The sequence below is a fragment of the Petaurus breviceps genome, unplaced genomic scaffold, assembly GCF_028583685.1.
Source record: "Petaurus breviceps papuanus isolate PSGF00001 unplaced genomic scaffold, PetGlider_PUasm1.0 319, whole genome shotgun sequence".
In the NCBI taxonomy this organism is placed as follows: Eukaryota; Metazoa; Chordata; class Mammalia; order Diprotodontia; family Petauridae; genus Petaurus; species Petaurus breviceps.
Window position 1 is genome coordinate 146,741 of NW_027186082.1, and position 5,718 is coordinate 152,458.

Here is a 5,718-nt window from a genome sequence, read left to right on the forward strand (position 1 = left end):
CTGATTCTGCTGATCTGTGCCTCAGCTGAACCTTTACTACTTCTTTGCCTGGCCCTCACTATAGGCCCTTGTTTGTTTTCCTACCTCTCAATCCCATATTAACTCAGTCAAGCTTCCCCTTGTAAGGGAACCTAGGTATCAGCCCCTGCATGAGTAGCTTTCTGTACAATGTCACCAATTGTGAGTCAAGGGTTTGACCCTTGACAAAAAGAAGTGGGGATTATTGTAACCACCATTTTGTCAACATCCCCCATTCCTACTGTCTGGGGCAATTTTGCCTAGGAGACTTGCCTGAAACAAAGCCTGTCTAGGAGACCTGCCCAAACCTGCCACCTGGAACCCATAGCACCCAGCCCTCCCCTTCCTGTTTACTTGGGGACTCCAGTTGGGCAAGAAATGGGTCATTAGGCAACTAACTGATTGATACCTTTTGGCTTCTGTATTTTGTCTGTTCACTCATAACTGCTAAGTTATGGTTTCCCCTTGGTAACGGTTATGTTGTAGCTATTGTCTATAAAAGCCCAGAGATATATGTGCTTGGGGCTGCCTGATTTGGGTACATGACCCCAGGTAGTCTCCAGCATTATTAAAAATGCACTTCTAAAATGATCAATGGTCTCACGGGATGATTTCTCATTACAACACGATCACAAAACTTCAAATGAAGAGGACTATGCGTGGGACAGAGACCAGTGCCAAAAGTGTCAGCATGAAGACTGCCATGCCTTGGAAGCAGAAATGAGTTTATTGCATTCTCAAGAGAACGGGCACTGCACGTGGTACTGTGGATGGCTCAGGCCAGGGAAGCACACATTGATTCTCAGAAGCAAGGTGCTTTTATAACCAACTAGAGTGCTCCCCCCTTCCCCTTATCCCATTGCCTGGGCTTCAGGGGGCACAATTTACTCACGTGAATCTTCCCCAGGAACAAAGAACAAAATCAGTTACAAAAGTTTGCCCCAAGATGAGAGGAGGGAACTTTTGCAAGAGTTTGCTGGAGTGCACAGTCTGGGCTGGGGACAGAGCAGGTGCTATTTTCTTCTTTGCTACATTCTCAGAAGCAGGATCTGAAGGAGGGGGAGGTGTTTCTGAGCAGAGATGTGTTGCAAAGCCTGGTGTTACAATGTCAGCCAACTGCAGAGGTGATTCTGTAAGGGAGTAAACTATATCTCAATAATAGAAATAATATTAACCCTTGGGAGGAGGCTTCACTTTTGAGAAAGCATCCCTCACAGCTGATTACATTGCTAGAGAAGAGGGGAATTCTGAATTGCTGGGGTTTGCAAAATTGTCAGAGCTGTTATCAGAACTAGGAGGAGGGCACCCTCTCTACAGACATCCAAAGCTCTGGCATACTGGGCACACACCCTGGGACCACCAGCCAAGATCTCAATTCAGATCCAAGCAGGTTAAAGCAAGAGCCATTACCTTCTGAATGGTGGCTTGGTGCCCTATGATCTGCAGACCAGGAGCTCTGGAGGCAGCCATACAGTAGCAGCTGCAGGTGCCATGCCTCTGCCACCTGCTCCAACAGGTGCAGGGATGAACCTCCCTCTTCCATCACAGGGTTCTAACAGAGTAACCCACTGACCCTTTACTTTCTCTTTGGTGGTATGGGTTGTGGAGTCTGGAAACAATTAAGTGACTTATTTTCTCCACCAAATTCACTTTTGACCATCTTCACAGCAGCCCTATAAGAAAGGAGTTCTTATCATCTCTATTTCACTGTCCAGGAAGCTGAGTCAAGTAAGTTCAATGACTTGCCAGGGTCACACAGCTAATAAATGTCTCAAGCTCAATTTGAATTCACATCTTCATGATCTTCTACCTTTTCCTAACTCCCCCAGCATTGTCTTAGTGTACCCATCTTCCTACATCTTTGTTGATCTGTTTTGCCTTCTGCAAGATAGTTTTTAAATGTAATACAATCCAAATTATCCATTTGATATCTAGGAATGCATTCTATCTGTTCTAAATTCTTCCCTTATCCATAGATCTGACAGGTAACCAATTCCATGCTCCCCTAACTTACTTATGATATTGCCCTTTAAGTGCCGATTTTGACTTTATCTTGATGTACAGGGTGAAATGTCGGTCTTCACCTATTTTCTGCCATACTGTTTTTCGGTTTTCCTGGCAGTGTGTGTCAAATATTCAAACAAAGTCTTCTCTAGATAAAACATGAAAAGGATTCATAAGAGATACTCATTGCAATCTAGACTGAAATGAGGGGTTTGAGACTTTCCACCCAAGTGAAGGAGAGTTTTTTCTTGTTCTACTGATGCTTGAGTATACCCCAGGTATGATGTGCCCTGGCCAAACATCCTATGCTTTCACTTCATGATTGCTTTCATTTGTTAACAGCATATATTTCCTTATTATAACATTTAGTTATATAGTTGGTCGTTTTTGTTGATCTTTGTGCTCGAAGCAGAACGAATTCCATCACTATGTCGAGGTCAAGGTACAGTGTGTCTGACCAAGGCTGATCAGACCAATGCAAGCCCAGAAGGCTATACCACAGGTTGGGCACAGATAGTCCACATGAACATCTAGAGGGGCTCTAAATTTACACATTTTACCATTCTTTGGAGGGACTGCAATTCTGCTGTGCTCACAAGACACAGCACATTCTTTAATGCGGGCATGCCATGTTCGAAGGTCCTTTGCCAGTGTCTCACAATGTCTCACCATTGCTTACACAGTTTTTCAGGGAGACCTTGGGCAGTTCCTTGTAACACTTCCACTAACCACAATGTGAGTGCCTTCCTTATATATGTTCTCAGTAAAATAGTGTTTTGGGAAAATATTCCTTTGGCATTTGAACAATATTTAAAACAACTGTGGGCAATATTCAAAAACTGGGAGTCTACCTTCCAAGACAAACCTAGGAGTTATATGAATATAACTACAAAATATATCCACACAAATACATTTAGATCTAAAAAAGTGTAAAAATAGGAACTGCTCATGGGTTGGCAGAGTCAATGCAATAAAGATGACAATTCTACTTAAATTAATCTACTTAATCAGTGTCACACCAATCCCCAAGCTTTGGGAACAAAAAAACAATATTTGATAAAAACTGCTTGGAAAACTGGAAAATAGTATGGAAGAAACCAAGTACAGACCAACATCTCACACTGTATACCAAGATAAAGTCAAAATGGGTACCTGATTTAGACATGAGGAGTGATACCATAAGCAAATTAGGGGAGCATGGAAGAGTTTACCTGTCAGATCTATGAATAAGGGAAGAATTTAGGACCAAACCGCAGAGAGAATGCATTACTACATGTAAAATGGATAATTTCGATTGTCTCTTTTCTCAAATATATAGAGAAGTGAATCAAATTCAAAAAATATAAGTCATGACCCAATTGATAAATGGTCCAAGGACAGGAAGAGGTGTATCAGCAATGCCATATTCACAATGCCTATAGAGATTACAAATATGCTGATATAATTATCCATCACAAAATACGTCATGCTTGCCATATGGGGAAATAAACTAGAAAATCTATTAAGATACCAAAAGACTGAGTCCCAAAACCAGAAAGTGAAAGCCATCAGAGTAGTTATGACATTGGCACAGGTAGATAAAGTAGAAAGCACCCACATTCTCAAGCCTTTAAAACAGAACAGGCTACCTCAGGCAAAGGTCCTCCTCTCCCCACTCACAGCAACCACCCAGTGCGCTCCCAGCAGCTCCGGCCCCTGGCAGTCCTCAGCAGGATTCCTTAGCAGAAATTCTGGCTGACTCAAAAAGGGCTTTGCGCTGCCGCTGCCTTTGCTGCCACTGCCGACCGCTAGCCACTGCAGGAACTCTAGTTTGGCTTCCGCTTCCTCTTGCTCCGCCCCTTCCTGCTACGTCAGCAAGTCCAATGGGGCATGGAAGATCTTTAAATCCCATAACCCTTACAAGAGGCAGGTTTTAGATGAAGAAATAAACGCTATTTATAGTCATGTAAAAATGCTCTAAATCCTTACTGACTATAGAAAGGCAAATTAAAACAGCTCTGAGGTACCACCACACACCTTTCAAATAGACTGATAAAAGAGAAAAGGAAAATGGCAAATACTGGATAGAAATAGGAAAACTAATGCATTGTAGTGGAGTTGTGAGCTGATGCAACTATTCTGGAGAGGAATGTGGACTATATTCAAAGGGCTATAAAACTGTGCATGCCCTTTGAGCCAGCAACATCACTACTGAGTTGGTATCCCAAAGAGATGGAATGCGGATAATGACCCATTTAGGACAAGGACATTTATAACAGTTCTTTGTGTGGTGGCAAAGAATGAGAAATTGAGATGTCCATCAATTAGGGATTGGCTGAACACCATGATGTATGACCTATGATCATAATGGAATACTACTGTGCTACAAGAAAAGAAAAGTAGGGGGTGACCAGGTGGCACAGTAAGAGAGTAGCCCCAGAGTCGGGAGACCTGGGATTGGTTCCGGGCTCAGATACTTAACACCCACACAAAATAACTGGCCATGTAACCTTGAGCAAGTTACTTAACCCCGATTGCTTAAAAAAAAAAAAAGATGATCTCAGAAACACCAAGAAAGACTTAAGTCTTTAGATGCAGAGTGAAGTGAGCAGAACCAGGAGAATGTTGTAACAGCAACATTGTACAATGAACAACAGTGAATAACTTAGCTTTTCTCAACAATACCATGATCGAAGACAACCCCAAAGGACTCAAGGTTACCCGGCCACATGTTTCTGGGTGTGGTACTAAGTATCAGAGTCTGGATTCGATCCCCAGGTCATCCCGACACTGGGGCTGGTGCTCTTACTCACTGTGCCACCTGGCCGCCCCAAAGGTATATTTTCATTCATTCTGACCTTTATAGAGACAGAAGAGTATTTTTACTGAGGAAAGTAGAGTTCCTTGCCTTACCAAAAATGTGGTCTTTTATGAACTGGTGTTAGAATTGGAGCTATTTCATGAAGTGCATTGTCAGGTTCTTTGAGAACAAAAAGTGACACATAAACATACCCTGAGAGCCCTTAGAACGTTGGAGAACAAGAGTCAAGAGAGAGAGTTGAGAAAAAGGCATGATGGAGAATGTTATACTCAGAGTTCGGCCACATCTGAAAACACCTTCATCCTTTCCAAGGGTCACCTGTTCTTTCAACCTGCTACCTGTAGAAGACGCCCTAGGCCAATGGGCTTGGTCTGTGATGCCCTTCCATTTCATTTTCTGCCATTTCCATGAGACTGATATCATTCACTTTTTCTGAACTTCTGTTATTTGGGAGCCATTCTCTATTATGTATGTCAAATTGGTCTCCATTTTCCTCATTTTTATTTCTTCTTTTTGCTGTTCAGTCTTTCTAATCACGTCTGACTCTCAGACCATATTGGAACTTTTCTTGATAACAATAATTGAATGGCTTCCATTTCCTTCTCCAGTTTGTTTCACAGAGGAGGAAGCTGAGACAAACAGGGTAAAGCAATGGGCCCAGGGTAACACAGCTAGTAAATGTCTGAGGACAGATTGGAACTCAGGCAGTCTTCCTGACTACAGGCCAGACACTCTATCCACTGTGCCACCTGGCTGCCCTGATGTTTTCTTTAAAACCCCTGATTTGTGCTCTCTTTGGAATCCGTATTTCGTCTTTAACCTGATTCATTTCTATTAATTAACTTCTGAACTGTTAACACATTGATTGATCCTTTCCCATGTTTGGAGATTTCCAA

General features: G+C 42.5%; 1 long non-coding RNA gene across 1 annotated transcript; it reads right to left on the reverse strand.

Moving 5' to 3' along the window:
• Window positions 1-726: 726 nt before the first annotated feature.
• LOC138167894 (uncharacterized) lies at window positions 727-3,407 on the reverse strand. The gene is made up of 2 exons (XR_011169986.1): window positions 2,033-3,407; window positions 727-1,148 (listed from the first exon to the last, which is right to left on the reverse strand). It is a non-coding gene; the product is annotated as an uncharacterized lncRNA (long non-coding RNA).
• Window positions 3,408-5,718: the final 2,311 nt, after the last annotated feature.